The 20,383-nt window shown below is 43.0% G+C and overlaps 1 long non-coding RNA gene across 1 annotated transcript; it reads left to right on the forward strand.

Moving 5' to 3' along the window:
• Positions 1-2,232: 2,232 nt before the first annotated feature.
• Positions 2,233-17,967, forward strand: LOC135646685 (uncharacterized). Its single transcript, XR_010499442.1, has 2 exons — positions 2,233-2,537; positions 17,467-17,967. It is a non-coding gene; the product is annotated as an uncharacterized LOC135646685 (long non-coding RNA).
• Positions 17,968-20,383: the final 2,416 nt, after the last annotated feature.

Genomic DNA, 20,383 nt, shown 5'->3' on the forward strand with positions numbered 1-20,383 from the left:
ATTAATCATGAATTAATTCCTCATAAAAGTTTTGTTTTTCGCCATTTATTGCTAAACTTCTTACCGAGAGTCTATTTTTTGATAATGCCAAAACACTCACTAATAGTATGTCCTAAATACAAGCTTAACTGATAAATACTTTGATAGATCTTTTCACGGCTTATACTTTATAAACACATAATAATATGATTATATTTCTATAAATGGAGAAAAGTTGAGACCAACAAAATTAACAAAGGGAGATGTTCGTGAGAAACAAATGAATTTGCCTGTTAACTATTAGAACATTTGATAAGTTGATAATAACCTCTCTATCGTATAATCAAAGCTGATGAACAGTGAGTGTTGATAATAATAAGCAGATTACTATTTCTTCATGCAATGGAGGATAAGCTTCACTTCCATTATAAACAATTGCAACAGCAGTCTTTTTTGGTACGTCTCTTTCATCACTTGACATTTTCCGAAGTGGTACAGTAAGTTCTGTCAGCACTTGCCTCTCTCACTCTCCAACATAACCATCCGACGGAGACTGTAGGTTTTGTTGGTGATGTAATGCACGAGAAATGTCGGTGAGTTGAAACACTGGAAGTTGTGCAAACTCAGAACTCGTATCTTTCTGTACTGTGTTCGAGATCAACATTTGTTTAGATCATCAAGAATATTACTAAAATATAAGACAGAATGATGCACTCAAAGAGGAAGAGAGAGAAAGAGAGAGAGAGACTTGGGCACAATTATTTGTTTGGTGCACAAGTGAATGAGTGAGTAGAACATTATGGAGATATATTGTGGTGGTGTCATTGTTTAACTTCCTTATATTATATATTACCTATATTTTTCAGATAAGTTGATGAGCTATCATTTGTCCTATTCGTCCTTATCGGCATGAATTGTCAGCTCTAAAGATAACACTTAGACTTCTAAAGATAACACTTAGACTTCTATAATATAAAATTGTCCAATTTATGATTTTATCTTTTTAAAGCATTAGACCCCAAAGAAATCTCGAAAGACTGAGGAAAACTTATTTTGAGGGATTGATTTTCTTTTTTTTTAATGATCACATCTTTTATCTTTGGATCATAATTGATCTTTTCCTAAGGATTTTGATTGATTACATAAATATTCAAATATTAAACTTTGAAGGTCTCAACAAAAGAAGACTTAGTCATGCCGAATTGACCAACTAGCTTCTAAGTCCAAACCAACGTTAATTGAACATGGGTTAGAGAGTGAGGATCATTGTACATATGTGTTAATATTGATAGTATAAATCTTGTTGAGACATCGAAGTTAATTAGTGTATTGTTATATAATTAATATGTCTTATATTGGAGTTCACACATGAGCATCATGTATGCATATAATGAAAATTTTTAAATAAAAAAATTGATAGTACAAGCATTAAAAAATTTATATACACCGATAAGGCTCGTAAGTATCCAAAAATATTAACACATATCATAAAGTATTTCCTTTATACGAGAAACATTCATTCGGAAAAAATATATATATTTGAAGTGTGTAACATGTCTAAAACATTTCCTTATAATAAAAACAACAAACATGATAATGATATCTCCTTTGCGCATGATATATCCACCTAAGATGAAAAATATATTTAAAACATTCCACATATTCTAAATTATCCCATAATATATTTGCCTGTGATAAAGAATCATATGTAATACTTGATATATATAAAGCATCATCTGTTATGCAAGATATGATATACTTTAGGGTAAAAAAAAAATTTTACCCTAAATTATAAGAGGATTGAATGATATAATAATTATTTTTAAATAAACGAGATTCTCGCATATGCCAAATCAACTGTTGGAGATGACATAGAGCCTATTTCGTATACTACATGAAACCCTAAAAAAAATTTATCTCATTAATCGATAATTATAAATATGATGTTATACAAAGCAACCTCCAACATATGTCTTTACTTTGAACTCATTGAACCAAAATTGAGCTTCTAAATTACTTTGAATATTTTTTCCTACAACCAATAAATGAATCTTGACAATCTAAACACATTTGTTGGATGCATCCATAGATTTGTGCATAAATGAGATGAAGAATATGAGATATAATTATTTTTTACCTCCGAGAAAAATTCTCAATCCATCAAATTTTAGATGTAACAACACCCAAAAAATTAAGGACAGAAGAAAAGGGAAATTAAGAATTGAAGACAACAAACGCTATACTCACCGACTTTGGATATATATATATATATATATATATATATATATATAGTGAAGCTGTCCGGTAACCATATTGTAGTGTTTCGCTTGGTTACCGAACCCAACCGACCCGACCAAAGACGAACACTGGCGCGGCGCCCCGAACGCAAAGGTGTCAGTGGCGTATGGCTCGTTGCTTCCGCTCAGCGCCTTCCTTTCCCCTGGTGAAGCATTTGCCTCGCCCTCCCCTGTCGACGCCTTCCTCCTCGTGCAATCTAGAGAATGAGCGCGCAGATTAGAGCGATGGGGTCTCCGTGCCCTACGGAGCGAGATAATGATGTGAGGTTTTCTTTATGTGTTCTTTGCCTCCGTGATTCGTTTTGCCTCCGAAACACATTTTATGCGTCAAAGGACTGCCTTTTCTTTTTCTTTCTTTTCCTTCCACCTATTTTTATATTTCTCATTCTTGATAACGTCGATGGTTGGTAGATTCTGACTGAATGCTGATAATCATTCAAAAAACGGATCTTTGATTCAATTTGTCAGTAATTAATACATTGGTCGGAAAATTGTAGCGCCAGAAGTAGAAATTGGTGTGATATTAGGTCAAGTTATTCTGGTTTCGTGTCGTTGCTGAAGAAAACAATGCTATTAGTTCACGGTACATTGGGGTAAGGTTAGTTGGACCATTCTTTTGGGTCATGGTACATGGTAAACTTCTTCTGTGGGTTGCTTGTTACATTACACAAGACATTATAGTCATGCTAGTCATTAGTCAATAGTTTTGTGTCCAATTAGGTTGAAAATATTAGTGGTAGGTGTTAGTAAACCTTTACACCATGGTCGAGGTGTCAGCACGGCTTGGTCGTGTCCTGGATGTGCAAGGTTGTCCATGAGGATACTCGGGTGATGGAAGCGAGTGTCGGGTCTAGCTGAGTTTGACACTCGTCTCCGAACGTGGTCCTTCTTATTGGTGAGTGGTCCGCTCCGACATCGCCAGGTTCATGGACACAGGTTGAAGTCAGGAGGGGACTTTCCCGATTCAACCCCTCCGAAGATTAAGTAAGTATTAGTGGAGTCTACGGAAATCTCCGTCATGCCGATCAGGGGATCGACTTTATACCTGCAAGCGAGGGTCGGTCGTACGTGATCTGATGTTGACGGCCAACTCCTCAGGCCACTGACCTGCAAGGAACGACACCGCGCGACACTGTTCCGAGCTTTCCGGAGCGATTCTGTACTGTGCGGCGTTGTCTCATACGACTCCGGACGGTGCGGGAGGGGGCGACCGCCCATCCGAGTTCGAGGTGCCACATTGATGTGACGCACCATCTCTGCGCTGATTTGTTTGCTGACTGTGGCTATGGGGGCGATACTAGAATATGCCCTATCACTCTCTCCCTCGCCCGCGCATCCGGTCATCGAGGAGTGCCTTTGGTGGTGGGGGATCTCGCCATCTCATATGGCGCCCAACTCATGGCGTTACCTGGTGGTCTTCCTCGGGGAATGCTGGAGCGTGGGGATCGACCCGGCTCGAATGCTTTTCTTGATGTGTTTTCACTTGTGCAAGGGTCGAGGCGGGACTACCTGACTGCTCGAAGTGGCTTCAACGTCAGTGGCACTCCCTCTAATAATAAGGGGTGGAAGGCTTGTCACTTCTTTGTTAGCTACAGTCGGGGATGGGGGTTTAATGTTGGGTGGACCTCCCAAGTCATCAACAATGTTCCCCCATTTCTCTCTTTCGAAGAGGCCGAGCGTGTAGGGTGTCTGAGGGAGATATTATCTTCTTCCCAAGCAATTAGGGGCACATCCGAGGAGTGGTTGGTCGAAGTGGGACTCAGCCCGGCCCCGAGGGGTACGGCTGAACTTGTAGTCTTTTTAAGTTTTCTTATTTTTTTGCTCTTCGTATGTTACTGACCTAGTTGCAACTTGTAGAGATGGTGAACCTAAAGTCGCTGAAGGGGATGCTTCGCTCCTCGGTGATGATGCAACCATCCCGAGAGGGCAACAAGCGCGACTCCGAAGTTCCTGTGAGAAAGAGCACGTCGGCGCATCAGACGGGGTCTCTAAAGGAGGCAAGGTGGGTTGGCCAAAGAAAAAACCCAAGGTCAGGACCCGAAAAGTCTCCGAAGGCGGTGACCAGGGAGACTGCGGCTCATGGAATGTTCAAGTTGGGTGGCCCCTCGCAAGGCGAGGGCTCGATGAGCACTCGAGGAAAGGGACATGTTGTGTCTTCGGGTGATGACCCCTCGAGCAGGAAGACGGCGCGACCTAAGTCATTTCAAGCCCTTAGCATGGCCGACCTGCCGGAGGGGGAACCAAGGGCGCTTTACAACTCGTGTTAGCTGACCCTTAAGGCAGAGAGTCAGATGTGGGCTAACGAACCGGTGGCCCAAGAATTTTCCTGCGATGCGCTTCATCCGGTCATGGCGAAGTAGCTGGACTGCTCGCTGTCCATGGTGCTGATGGATCAGGTGGTGAAGTCTCTCGTATGGGTAAGTTCGGTACTTTTCCCTCCGACCCGAAGGTTGGTTCTAATGTGCTTGCTGGTGCAGAACCAACACTATACCATGGCCCTGATCGACTGTGTCTATGATGCAGGCTGGGTAATCGAGTGCCTGGGGGAGATGAACTCCAACCTACACCGGGAGGTCGAGGAACTGAAGAACAGGCCCGATCCCGTAGTTGTGGTGGCAGCCGAGCAATGGGACATTGACTTAGAAACTGAGGTCGAGAGGCTAAAGTCTGAGCTGGGCGAGTCATAGTGCCAACTGAAGGAGTGTCAAGGGCGGATTCGGATGCTGGATGACAAATTGCTAACCCTTTCCCGGAATGTCGAAACTGCTCGATCTGCATCACGAGCTGCCAAGGAGGCACTAGATGAGGAACGTTGGGGGGCGTCGGAGATGGCAAAAGAGGCGATCACTGAGTACAAGTGGTCCCCCAGGTTCGAGCTTGGCATGCAGAGGTTGGGGCTGGTGACATATGAATTCAGGTACCAAGTGGCCCTTGCTCGATTTTGGGCGAGGTACCTCGACCTCGAGGTGGAGCAAGATCCCTTCGTCGACCTTCCCGAAGACCAAGATGTCGAGATGCCTGACGAGGTGCCTTTCGATGACAGTCCCAAAGTTCCCCCGAGTTTTGGGGTTGTGTTTGTTTGTTTCTATTTTTTGGCCTTGGTTGGGTCGGGTTTTGAACTGTAAGGCCTTGACTAAGCACAATGTATATATCTTTTACTTAATAAAAAGTGTGCTTCCTACATTAATTCTCCAATGTCCTTGTCAAAATTTTACCTTAAGGGTAAAATTTTTTCAAATTTAAGATGTGACACGTCCTCGATAAGGGGCTTCCCTTTGTGGTCTCGAGTCGGTAAGTGCCGACTTGGACCTCATCAATCACCTGATGTGGTCCTTCTCAGTTTGGCACAAGGTTTCTCCTAGCTCGGGTTGGGTCACTTCGGTCTTCCGTAGGATGAGGTCTCCAACTTTGATTTGGTGCGGGCGGACCCTGCGGTTGTGGAGGCGGGCTGTGGCCCTTTTATACGCCAGGACACGTAGGTGCGCCTCAGCCCTTTGCTTATCGAGGAGGTCGAGATTGGTTTTGAGTCCCTCTTTCGAGGTACCCTCTTCAAAATTCTCGACCCATAGGGTTAGGAACATCATTTCGGGCGACAGTACCACCTCGGTTCCATATGCCAAATTGAACAATGATTCCCTCAAGGTAGCTTTGGGGGTGGTTTAGGACGTCCATAGAACGCTCGGGAGTTCTTTGACTCAAACGCCACGGGCCCCGATTATCCTCTTCTTCAGGCCCTCCAATATAGCTCGGTTGGTGACTTCGGCCAAGCCATTGGTTTGGGTACGCGACCAAGCTGAACTTCAATCGTATCCCGTAAGACTAGCAGTATGCTTTAAATTTTATGTTATTGAATTGAGCTTCGTTATCGATGATGATGGCCCTCGAGATCCCGAATCGGGTAATGATATTCTTCCAAACAAACTCCTCGACCTACCTCTCCATGATGGAGGCTAATGGCTCGGCTTTGACCCATTTAGTGAAGTCGTCGACTCCAACTATGAGGAATCTCCGCTGCCCCGAAGCAGGAGAAATGGTTAGAGGAGATCCAGGCCCCATTGGGCGAAGGGCCAGGCAGAGTCTATTGGGGTAAGAGGGACCGCGGGCTAGTGCTGTACCCAAGGTCCGCCATACCGTACCGTACCGGAGTTTCGACCCGGGCTCGGTACGGTACGGTATCGGTGTACCGGGCGGTACACCAGGGCGTACCGAGCGGTGCACCCTGGTGTACCGATACTGTAGCACTGTAGCGGTACAGGGTGGTCCGCGTACCGAGTACCTGGCGGACCGGTACGTACCGCCCGGTACGGCAGACACTGGCTGTACCCGAGCATGCTTCTAGCACTATTAGCATCGTTGCACGTATGATAGGGCATCTCGACGTATGGTTGGCCAGTAGTACCCCTATGTGAGAATTTTGAAAGCTAAGGTTCAACCACCGATGTGCTCTCCACAAATGCCTTCGTGAACTTCTACGAGGATTGTCTCGGCTTCGAGGGGTGCTAAGCATCGAAGGAGAGGTTGGGAGAAGGCTCTATGGTATAGTTTCCCATTAGTTTTGCAGTAGCATGTCTCGATGCATCTAAGTCGTCGAGCAGCGGCTCGGTTGATGGGCAGTGTCCCTTCTTTTTTGTAGCAGGGGATCTCCTCCATCCAACTAAGGGTGGCTTCGATTGTGGCGATGCCTATGGTCGAGACGGTCGGGGTTGAGAGGACCTCAGCCTTTGGGGGGAGTCCCTTTGAACCATGGGTGGAGGCCAGTTTGTCCAATGCGTCGGCCTGCGCATTCTCGACTAGGGGTATCCTTGCAATCGAGAGACGACAGAAATGATCGGCGAGTCGCCGCACCTCGGCTAGGTATCATGCCATGGTTGGTTCACGAGCCTCGTAGCTCCCATTGATGTGACCCACGACTAATTGCGAGTAACTGAAGGCCTCCAGGTCCTGCACGTGCATCTCTAGGGCGAGGCGTAGCCCTGACAACAACACCTCATACTCGGCCTCGTTGTTGGTGGCCTTGAACTTAAGTCGAAGTGCATGGTCATATGCTTGATCGTCCGGGCCTCTAAGGACGAGCCCTGCCCCTGCTCCCTCCGAGGTGGCAGATCCATCCACGTACAAGGCCCAAGTATCCCTGGAACGTCCCTGTTCGCCAGGCCACTCGTCGGGTGTTAGCTCGGAAATGAAATCGGCCAATACTTGAGCTTTTATGGTGGCTTTGGGGGCATATTAGATGTTGAACTCCTCGAGCTCGATCGACCATTTTAGCATCCGACCGAATACGTCAAATTAATAGAGGATCTGTCACAATGGTTGGTTGGTGATTACCTTTACCGTGTGGGCTTGGAAGTATGGTCGTAGCTTCCTGGCTGTCTTCACTAGCTCCATCGCCAACTTCTCGATCGGAGGATATTGTTCTTGGGGTCTAGCGAGGACGTGGCTGATTTAGTAGATGGGTTGTTGTGTTGCTGAGCTCGCTCATACCAGCACCGAGGTAACCGCTTGTTCGGAGGCTGCCAGGAAAAGGTCGAGTGTTTCACCCGGGTCGGGCGAGGCGAGCCAAGGTAGTCTATAACATTTCTCGTTTCTAAATTTTCGTATAAGTTTCTAACTATAATGTAAGTATCCATTTTGAATTCTATAGAAGAGCCTAAATATAAATCTGAGAACCTATTTATAAAATTTGAGGACCTATTCATAAAAAAAATAAATTCCACCATCTAAGCCTCTCTGCCTTCGTTCCTAAGGAACATGAGAAGGTAACTTGTGTTGGAGAAGAGTGGAAGAGAGAAAGAAGAAGAAAAAAAAAGAAGAAGAGAAATATGGGGCTTTGGGCTTTTTGATCCCAAATGAGAAGATTTGAGTAAAAAGACCCAAAGCCTCATTCAAATTTTACATTCTTTTGAGTTAGTTTGGTGAGAGGTTGTGCAATTCGAGAGAATCCCTCTATAAATCTCTTGTAATAACCCATCATGCCCAAGAAGCTTCTAATTTTTGTCACATTTGTTGATACTTCCCACTTAACTATAGCTTCCACTTTTTTTGGATCAATAGATATGTCATTCCTTGAAATCACATGGCCTAAGAAAGTAACTTCATTCAACCAAAATTCATATTTACTAAACTTTGTATACAACCTTTTTTCTCTTAGTATGGATAATACATTTCTCATGCTCCTGATTACTCCTTGAATACACTAATATGTCATCAATGAATACAATTATACAGTCATCCAAGAGTGGTTGAAATATCCTATTCATCAGCAACAATAATCTTTATCTTTATTTTTATTTTAATTCTGAATAATTCGAAAGATTTCATTTTAGCACAAGATATTTCTCTCGTTTAGATAAAAAAGTATGAATCTGAAATTTTTCGGTAATCTGACCTCTATGCATTGTTTTAGACCTAACTTTTAGTACCGAATTCTAATTTTGGCCAAACCTAATTTATTTAAAAGTAGACTCAAAGATCTTTCTTTTAATACCATATTAAAAGATTTGGAATATAAATATCTACCCAGTTATTTACTGAAACTAACTCTATGAATTCCATAAAATAGAGATTTTGATATTTGACCTTTGGTTACCAAATCATTTGTAACTCTTCTTTAGAAACTTCAATTTATATAAAACTTATTTTATCTGAAAGTAGATTGAAATATATTTCTAATGATATTTTTCTTGAGTAAATTAGAGCATAATTGATAATTTAAATTATTTGTTCAATGTTCCTCTCAAATTATGTCAGAATCGTGCCTTGGTTGATTTCGCCTATTCTTATTTCATTCCTTTCGACATTGAATTTATTTAGCATTCTTTCTTCAATTAAGTTATATGTGATTGCTTAGAATCTTTGTATGCTCTTGCCTTTATTTTCTTTCAAATTTGAATGCAATTGCGAAAGATTATGTTTGCATCGTATTGACTCATAAAGGCACATGTACGTTTCGTTGTTCCGCATCTGCTTCCGATATGTGCTAATTTTATTTTTTAGAATATCTTTTTATACTTTGATGTTTATGGGATAATGTGAACCTTTGCTAAAAATGATATCACTCAGACATGGGTGGATGGAGCTCCCAAGCGTGAGAGACTTATGTTTGGTGGTCATTCAGAAATGGATGGATCATATTCTGTTATGATCCCACTTTATCTTTTATATGTTTGATATGATATCCAGAGCTTTGGTTATGTGCTTCTATGCATATTTTGGATAAGAATGAAATGAATGCAATGTCAAATATGACGTTTGAGCTTATGCTTCATATTTGTTCTTTGATATGTTCCGAAATGCTTCTTATGCCTCTGAGATATTCATACGTCATCGATACGTTTTGAAATATTCTATAAGTCATTAATATGCTCCGAAACATTTCATACACCATTGATAAGCTCCGAAATGTTTCATTTGTTATTGATATGCTCTGAAATATTTCATACACCCTTGATATACATCAAACTATTTCATAGGCTATTGATATGCTCCAAAACATTTCACATGCCATTAATATACTCCGAAATATTTTATATGTCATTGATATACTCCGAAACATTTCATACGTCATTGATATGCTCTAATTACTCTTTACTCTATTTGTTATGAACCAAATATGTTTTAAATGAAATGTCATTTATGATTCTGTATCTAATGAGATAATATCTATGAATTCTTGTATCCTGCCTTACACTTTGATACTAAGCTAGCTTGAAACTTCTCATTTTGCCATGGATATGTTAGTTGCTTGTTGAGCTTTGTATGCTCGCTCCATTGCTATATAAATCTTTCAGGTTAGCTTGTCATTCACTGAGATGTTTGAATTGGGCTGAGATAGTGGAGAGCTATTCATATTTTGGGCAAGCCTTGTCGATTGATATATTGTTGTTATTGTATAAGCATATTTTGTATGTAATGAAATATTGTCGGTAGTGGATGATGAACCCGAGGAATTTGTCGAAGCTGACCTTGAAGGCTCATTTCGAAGGGTTCAACTGCATGCTGAATCACTTAAGGGTCTGGAAAGTCTCGACAAGATCGACCAAATGGATGCCAACCGTCTTGCTTTTGATGATCATGTCGTCGACGTAAACTTCCATTTTTTCCTGAGTTATTGCTTGAACATTTCATTGACCATTCTCTGGTATGTCGCTACGGCATTTTTTAGACCGAAGGGCACTACCTTGTGATAGTATACCCCTCGGTCAGTGATGAAAGTAGTGTGTTCTTGATCCCGAGGTGCCATTCGGATCTAATTGTAGCCCAAGAATGCATCCATGAATTTAAGGAGCTCATGCCCCGAAGTGGCATCCACCAGCTGGTCTATCATCGGGAGTGGGTAGCAGTCCTTCGGGCATGCCCGGTTCAGATCAGTGTAGTCAACGCACATTCTCCAATTTCCATTATGTTTCTTGATGAGGACTACATTAGACTACCACCGAGGGTATTTCACCTCGGTTATAAATCCAGCTTCGAGTAGGCGATCCACCTCGTTGCTGATTGCTTTTTGTCAGTCTGGGGCGAACTTCCACGGTCTTTGCTTCACAAGACGTGCCCCATGGAGAATGTTGAGATAGTGTTGTGTGACCTCGGGGTCGATCCCTGGCATGCCTTTCGGGGACCAGGCCAATACATTAGCGTTCTTCAAGAAGTCGACGAGTTGGACCTGGTATTTTTCTGGATGTGTTGTCCCGACCTTAACAACCTTGTCAGGTCATCCTTTTTCTAGGGGGATCTCTATCATCTATTCGGTCGGCTTTGGGTGAGGCAGTATTTTAGTTGTATCTCGGGGGTCCGAGAGGGATAGCTTAGGCTGCTAGTCATAGGTGCCCAGCAAGCCAATCACGTGAGTGATGGCACGTGTGACTTGATACAGAATCTTTTTTGCTTATTATATTTTTGGCGTATATCACTTTATAACTATTGCATAAATGCATATGTATTGTGATGTCCTTGGATTTGTGCAATGGGAATCGGATCGTGATGAGATCACGATAATTAGATCGATTCACCTTTAAACACATATCCTAAATAATCCCGGTCATAGGTTACTCGAGAGGGACATCGTGATAACCGGATAGACTGGTGTGCTGTATACCCGTCCATATGATGGATGCAGCTGGTCTCATAGCTGCTCGTGTAGGGACACTAGGGATACAGTACAGGTGCTCATTGGAGAATGAGTTCACTGATTGATCCGCTTACGGAATGCTGGATGGTTGATGATGCCTTATTGTCAGACAACGATTCCGTAGTCCTAGTGGTGTATCTGGTTCTTAGACTTGACACCAAGGATGTCCTGTATGAGTGCTCCACTCTTTGATACCAGACTTATAGGTTTGGCTGTTCCCAGATCTAGTACAGCTGGTCATTGGGAGTGGTAGTCGACCTTACGAGGGCTATTGAGTGTCGATAGAGGATCATCCACTCTCGGTATCATGAGAGGAATATCCCATGTGTTCTTGCTCAGACAAATCCCTGGCCAGGGTCATTCGGGTTGAGAGAGAAAGAGTTCTCCGGGAGAATCCGATTAGAGCGAGACTCAAGTAGAAACCGTATGGGTCTGACAGCACCATGCTCGATATACGGTCTCTGGGATATTAGATGGATGAGGGACTATAGGTACATGGTAACTGAGGACAGACAGGTCCAATGGATTGGATTCCCCTGTATCGTCTGGGGACTACGGCGTAGTGGCCTAGTACTTCCGTAGTCGATGAGTCGAGTGAATTATTACAGAGATAATAATTCACTTAGTTAGAAGGAGTTCTGACAGGTATGACTCACGGCCAGCTCGATATTGGGCCTAGAGGGTCACACACATATGGTAGGCATTGCGATGAGTAGAGGTTCGGATATGAGATATCCGACGGAGCCCTTGTCTTATTGGATGCAGATCCAATACCCACTAGGGAAAGGACCCATTAGGGTTTTGACACGGGATCTCTATAAATAGGAGGGATTCACAGCCTCATAGGCTAGAGTCTTTGCTTGCCCTTCCTATTCTCCTCTCCCTCTCCACCTCAGAGTAGGCCTGGAGTTTTGAGGAGCGTCGTCGCAACCCTGCTGTGTGGATCACCGCTAGAGAGGAGGACGCTTGACCTCCTTCACCCTCTCCTGAGGATCTGCAAGGAAACAGGGATATACGATCTCCCTAGGTAACACAATCTCTATACGCAGTTTTGTGTTTTGCGGATTTTGCGCACCAATCTTCGCACGACGACGAACATCTTTTTGACAACAACGGGGATTTTTGTTTTCTTGTTCTTCCGCTGCGCATATGATGTCGCCCCCCATGATTTCCCAACATAGGCCACAGCTTCTTTGGTAGAGTGATCGCTGTCAGGTAACATTGCCGGGACTCCCTTGGGTCGCTTCTTACTACTCCGACCCTGACTGGGGTAGGGAATTTCATGGCTCGATGGTAGGTAGAGACGACTGCCTTTAACTTGTTGAGGGTTGGTCGGCCGAGGATGACATTGTACGCGGAAGGTAGGTCGACCACCATGAAGATGATCATTAGTGTCTTAGACCTTGGCTCTTCTCCAATAATGATGGGGAGGGAGGTGGTTTCGAGTGGAGAGATGGAGTCTCCCATAAATCCTATAAGCGTCGAGGCCATTGGGGCGAGATCTCCTTCCGTCAGGCCGAGCTTCTTGAAAACGTCGAAGTATAGCACATCGGCGGAGTTTCCGGTGTCGAGCATCACCCTCTTCACTCGGGCATTAGCGATGCAGAATGAGATTACTATGACGTCATCGTGGTCAGGGAACTCGACCTCATCGGCCCTGAAGGTAATCTCAGACCCAGATCCCGGCCTTGGGCATTTCTCCATAGTGCTGCGGGCGTAGGCCTTCCGTCCCGACGTGCTATCACCTCCAAAAGCCGATCTGCCAATGATGACATCAATTTGCTTTTCGATAGGGCCACTGGGACGAGGGGATACTTCTCTTGGATTTTTGAGATAGCACCTAAGGTGTCCTCTATGGATTAGATCTTCGATTTGGTTCTGGAGGTCATGACATTCTTCCGTGTCATGGCCGTATTCTCGATGAAACCTACAATATTTAGATTGATTATTGTGAGTAGCTTTTATCGGGTTGGGCTCCCTTAGGAGTCCCTTCTCCTTAATCCAGAGAAAGATTTCAATGCGGGAAGTATTCTGAGGTAGAGGAGGGGGCCTTGGGAGCGATGGCTCGGGTCAATCAAGCCTCCTCCGAGATTGTCCCGCAGATAGTCCCGAGGATGCCCCTCAGGGTTGCTCCGTGCGAGGCCTCTTGTTGTCTTCACGTTTCCTCGCCATCAGTATCTTGGCGGCGATGTACTAGTTGGCGTGCTGGAGCATCTCGGGAATAGTTGTGGGTGGTCTTTCAACCAGCGACCAAAAAAACCTTAAGGGCCACAAACCCATCAGGAACGCCTGCATGATCAGGGAAGGATGAGCATCCGGGACTCCTCGGATCTCGGAGGTGAAGCGTGTGACGAATTAAGAGAGAGATTTGCTGTCGCTTTGGCATAACCCAAGGAGCGTGGCCATGGAAGTCTTGGCTCGCGAGCTGGCTAGGAAGTTCTATAGGAATTCCTTTACGAGTTAATCAAAAGATGAGACCGAGGTTGGTTGTAGCCGGTTGAACCACGTCTGAACCGGTCCTCGGAGGGTGGTGGGAAAAGCCTGACACATGAGGGCATCAGAAGTGTCATAGAGGGCCATTTGGACCTGGAATGCAGCGACATGCTCTGCCAGGTCGGACTCGCCGTCATACATCTCTAGAGTAAGGAGGTGGAAGTTGAGGGGTACAAGCTTATCTTGGATTTCCTGGGTGAAAGGAGATCCTCCCGAGTGGCTTTCTGCGGCCTCGTCCCTTGATCTGTGAAATTCTCGTTGAAACTCATCTAGACGTCGATTCACAAGAGACAACTGAGCCCTTAATGAGTCGTCGGCCAAGTCCGATGACAAGGTATCGAGCCTGGGGAATGGCAGTGCGGTTAGGCAAGACATGGGGGTGCTTCGTTCAGGTGCCATTCCTGGATCTCCGATCCGCTCCTCGGTCTCGTCATGAGGAATAGGGGCTCAAGGTGATAGGTTGGCCGAAGGAGCGTTGGGGGGCCTCGGAGGGAGCGTTGGTATGGCCGGCAGTGGGGGAGCCGTTTGTTGGATGAGCTGTGGGATGAGCGGGATGATTGTCTGCATCATTCCTGCTAAGGCTTGAACCCGCTTGGTGAGGGTAAGGAATGCCTTAAGTGAGATGACTGGCGGTCCCAAGGCATTTCCAGGGGGGGAGGAGGAAATTGAGGTCATTGAACAGGCGTCAGTAGTGATATGGTGTTTGGGCCATGACGCCCCCATCTTTGTGCGGGATAAGGGGTGGTTGCCCCCCGAGCCCATAGGCGGGGTGGACTGCTAGCGGCTCTTCACTAGAACGAGCTTCAGGATTGACCGTGATCGGACGCTCCTGCGACATCGGGCCCTCCTTCTAGTGTCAAAATGTTAGTGAACCTTTACGCCGTGACCGAGGTGTCAGCATAGCTTGGTCGTATCCCAAATGTGCAAGGTTGTCCACAACGATGCTCGGGTGATGGAAGCGACCATCGAGTTGGGCTGAGTTTGACACTCATCTTCGAACTTGATCCTTCTTATCGGTGAGCGGTCCGCTCCGACGACGTCGGGTTCCTGCACGCGGGTTGAAGTCAGGAGGGGGCTTTCTCGATTCGACCCCTCTGAAGATTAAGTATTGAGTGGAGTCTAGGGAAATCTCCCCCATGCCGATCAGGGGATCGGCTTTATACCTGCGAGCAAGGGTCGATCGTATGCGATCTGATGATGGCGGCCGACTCCTCGGGCAGTCAGCTTATACCTCTTTGTGTGCGCTGACCGACCTGCATGGAACGACGCTGCATGGCGCCGTTCTAAGCTTTCCAAAGCGACTCTGTACTGTGCAGCGCTGTCTTGTACGACTCCGGATGGCACGGGAAGCGGCACCCACTCACCTGAGTTCGAGGTGCCATGTCGACGCGATGCACCATCTCAGCCTCGAGGCTCCATCTCTACGCTGATTTGTTTCCTGACTATGATCACAAGGGGCGATACCAGAATATGGTAGGCAACCTAATAACTTTTAACTCGATTATGCTTTTTAATTGTTTAGTTCTTTGCTGATTTAAGCTTTATGTGAATGAACTTTTCATTAGGACTGTACCCCTTCCATGACTAAAATTTGAATTATATTTGTTATATTGAAGTGTCAAATATGGTGATCAGATCACATATCACTGTGATATGGGGCCACAATTTGCAACATCAGCTTATTTGGATAGAAGACGTTTAGTATTGTGTAAGACAGATTCAGTGGTAGCCATTTTCTCAAACCTATAGTTTGAAATTAGTCATAATTGACTGGCACTGATCAAACCCAATCTTAGTTGGCCAATTTCGACCAATTTTGAGTGATCTCATGGCCTCAAAAGAAAAAAAATGAAGAGGAGCAGGAAGGAAGGCAAAGAATAAGAGGAAGTCAAGGTGGAAGAAACATGTACCTATAAATGTGGAATACTGGAGACATTGCTACCATTTCATTTGTTCTTCATCGCAACTATTGTATTTCTTGTCTATCACCATTACAATATTCTCTTTATCCACCACCAATAAAATAGAGGGGATGGGTACAAGCGAGGAGAGAGGCAAAGAGGATCCCTTAAATAGATATGCCATAATAGATAAGAGGGGTATCATGAGATTTGCAATTAAATATTAAATTTTATTGGCACTCTCATCAAATACATTTTTTTCTTTCGTTGCTTTTGCATTGTCTAACACCGCCAATTTGGTGATTAAATAATCTAAAAAGGACAGTCGAGTACAAAAGGCTCCTGCCATTGTGAGATCTGAGAAGGATCAATATATGCAGTTTTACCCATATAGTTAGCCCTCCTTTTGATTAGAGAAGTTCTTACCCAATAATTCTACTGCTGGCCAGTGCCATTATCTCTTTTATTATGCATAATTGCACCAAATAACTTGGTCGACCTTCTTAGGACTCCTTGAACTGTCACCAGCTTGCGTTCCTATAGCTTCTATTATTTCTCGATGGAACTAGTAAATTTAATTCCTTTCGAGTGTTATGTTGGTGTTTATGTTGTAAATCACATAATATTTTCAAATGAATGCTTCCCAATTGCAGGTTTCAGCATGCATGTATTGTAAACTGATCTCCCTCGACTATAGATTTGGAAATAACCCATGTCACGAATCATACACGACAGTGACTTGAAGAGACTAGATCAGAGACACAAACTGTGGTCTACTGAAATGCTGTTGGACTACTATATTCATGAGCTTAGCATACAAATTGAAGTCCTGTTTCTTGTCAGATACAAAATTTGCAAATAGATTTAAATGTATGGTTTGAAACTGACTTTTAGAAGTGGACACTATATTCTTTGAAGTGGTACATGAAGCTGGTTCATCTTTTAAGGTCCATGATAGGTGTGACAGTTCTTTGCATAGTGAATTCACTGAATTCTTATTTCCGTACTTTCTTCAAGACTATCAGGTTATTGAGGACCGAATAATCTTTAGTTACAAGTACTTTGTCTAGTTAAATTCATAGTTTTGGATTAATGGATTATAGTTTTCTATATTCTGCATATTGGATGCATCAAAAAACAGTATGATAACATTCAACATTATAATACAAAGCAAATAGGCCAGTTGAAATCCAAAGCTCATTGTGGCAGGTTGCTGCAACTTTAAGCTAGTCAATCTTGTTTTTTTCCCCGAAATGTTGACACAAAAAAATGCACAAGCATCGAGGATGCAACTTCTCTCGTGGTTGCTGATTTCCTTTTTTTCTTCAAGCCAACGCCAGAGTTTGCTTCTTCTTGTTGCTTCATATTGGTTTATTTCCATTGTCCTCCCCACGGCAATCTACTAGCGAAGCATGTGTATTTGTCGAATCATATTGGCAGCTTCATAGTAGATAAGTTTGTGGTCTAAATTATCTTTATTCCATTTAGATTGTAGGCTTTTCATGGAGGGATTGTGTAATTAATTTAGCTTGATGTTTTACATAATTACAAACAGCATATGTTAGCTATGTTTTCAATGATACCTGATCCATAATCAGGTGAATGATCCATGTTTGTAGTACAGAACGGTAAGTGTACATTGGAGACCACCTCAAATTTTCTTGTGCCACAGGATTGCTCTCTATATTCGCTGAAGCAGGAAGATACCATTTGCTGGTGCTTATCAACCCCATCTTGCAGCAGGTTTTGCGAGGGAGAATTGATTGCTTGCCAGATTTTGGTTAGCGTGGAGAGATTATGTACACCTTATAAGGCAGATTCAAGTTTTGGCATTCTAATTTTGCTGAAACTGGACTTGTGGAAACACTAGCAGGCCATTCTTTTGTCAATGCCCATCCGCACAGTAATCTCTCAAGTATTTCTGTTCTTCAGAGTGCAGGAGGATCATTTGGTTTTGGCATGGCAGTCTTTTAGTAGGTCCATTAAGCACAATATGTTTCAATTCTTGAAAGTTCACATATCTGTTTTGATTTATGCAGCAATGCTTTGGTTTTTTATTGTTGGAATCAAGAACAAGTGTTTATTTCATATGAGAATACCTTTGGTTGTAGGGAACAATTGATGTGACACTCTTTTTCAGAAGTACCATTATTACCAGGTCCATTTGTGTTCATATCCTGTTCTTTCCATCCATCAGTGAGAAAGTTGTCTGATGCCATGGTGATGGATAATAATACTATTGACAGAGAACATTTATGAGATATAATTAAAAGCTTAGTGTCACAAGTAATGCCTGGCCTACCCATAAATGCACATGCTGGCTAGTTCCTATCTGGTTGACTAAGTTGTTGTTTCTTGAGATAATCCTCACAGTCTGATATAATTAGCACATATTGACCTGCTTGAGCAATTGTTGGATTGACTACAATTAATGCATTTTTTTTGCATCCTCCAGTGTGATTCCAGCAGTGAAAAATTCCATTCTATCTTGTACCTGTATAAAATGCCACAAAGCCAAAATGGAAGTTTGTTCTTCCATTTCATCTTTCTATGAGGATAAAGTTGGATGTTGAATATGCCCTTGAATTTTGAATGTATTGTGTTTTTGGTTGAATTGAAGGTTGATGGATGTGGTGGAGGAAACCAAGAAAGAAAGGCTAATTATATAATAAGGACAAATAAATACTTTCACTAACTAATTATTACCTCACTTAAAGATGATTAAGATGGTCAAATTAACTCCTTTTAGTAGCTTTATTTAGACAAGGAGATCTTCCAAGGCCAACCACTGCAAGATCTTGCAAGCCAAAGAAACACATTGATTAAGTAAATCATGGGCCAAGTCTGAATTCAACAATGAAATATTCTAACAATGACTACTGCAAGTTCTTGTGGGCCAAATAAAGAATAATTAATAAAATTATGGACCAGTACTAGATTAATTCTTGTTCTTTTCTTTAATTGTACTGTTCATGTTGGACCACCAACCATTCATATTCCTTGATATCAAACACTGGACTTCTGGCTTTGGATTTGTTTATTTGGCATAGTGAATACTATTAAACTTGTCATCTAAAGACTCTCACCCACAAGTACTTTAGCAACTCATTAAATATTACAAGCAAATCAAATTCACCATGAAAGCCTCTCAAGCTATCTACATTTCAATTTAGCTGAAGTGTTACCCACACCATCACCTTCAAGAGGTCCCCCCCACTGTCCTTTCTCCCCCTTCTTGTCTCCTCATTATGAGTTGTGTGGTTTGGCCAATAGAGATGGTGACCTGACACATCTCTTCAATCTGTCCATTGCATTGATTACTGATAATATCTGCTCAAGTGTTCCTCCACTTCATGCCATCAGTGGCAAATAATGCACCTCTGACCATTCAAGTTATTTCTATTTTAACAAATAAGCTAAATAAAAAAAAAGAAGCTTCAGCTTAAGATTCAAATATTCTGTTTCATAATTTCAATCTTGATCTCTCAGATGGTAGATAGACTCAATAATGAAGTTTGAATTCTTGGTAAAGTCTGATCTTGAGAGTCAAGTGGAGTTTATGGTTGCATCAGTGACTGGAGCAGTCTCTTTCCACTTCCTCTTTTCCTGTGAGAGATGCTGCCTACTTGTGGTAGAGGCAAGTGGGAGGATTCAACCATCACATGGATCGAGGTTGATGCTGTCCCCCAACTAATTCTCAAGATACTTAAGATGGTGCTTCTCCCTCTTGTCACTTTCAAGCTTTTATGAAGCTTCATGCTGCTATGGACCCATGGCCTTGCTTGATGGTTGGACTTGCAGAGAGTGTTATTGTGTAGATAATGTTTGGTTGGCCATTGTTGTGAGGTCATACAAGGTTGAGCTTTGCATTTTTCTCTCTGCAAGTGCAAGTGAACAATGGTAGCTATTTGTGAAGGTACAAGGTTAAGTCTGAGAAGGGAAGACCAAACCATTGCCCAATTACCTCTTCTTCCTCTCTCTCTCTCTCTCTCTGCAAGTTTTCTTTTCTGCAGGGATACAGCATTGATGTCATTGATCTTTTCTCCATCATTCTCAATAGAGTGTTAGATGTTAAGATTATACAGCTAATAAGTCAGAACTTCTGACAAAAAACCAGAAATTGCACCATCTACAAGAGAGCACAACCCCCCAACTTGTTTAGCTTTTTCCCATATATCATATTCAATCATGCAGTCCCCACAGAGAAAAGAAATGCAATGCATCTGAAACATATCAGTTTTTGGATTTTGATGATCATGACTTTGCTTCCAAGTTGATCCAGAAACAAAGCTACTGCAGAATTCAATCAGGTAGCTAATCTCCATGACAGGAACTGAATGATAGCATTTATCACCCTGTGTTCTGTTGATCAGTAGATTGGAAGAAGCCAAAAGAAACTATTCTTCTTGGTAGGGGAACACATGGCTTGTTGGAGGCTTCGATCATAATAATAATTACAATATTTATATAGCACCTTCTCTCTATCACTCTCTCTCCAAAGTTGATCATAAAGAAAGAATAATTGCTCATCATGTTTGCTTTCAATTTCACCACCATATCTCTTTTAATCTTCCTCTACTTCACACCTG

Source organism: Musa acuminata, chromosome BXJ1-4 (genome assembly GCF_036884655.1).
Source record: "Musa acuminata AAA Group cultivar baxijiao chromosome BXJ1-4, Cavendish_Baxijiao_AAA, whole genome shotgun sequence".
In the NCBI taxonomy this organism is placed as follows: domain Eukaryota; kingdom Viridiplantae; phylum Streptophyta; class Magnoliopsida; order Zingiberales; family Musaceae; genus Musa; species Musa acuminata.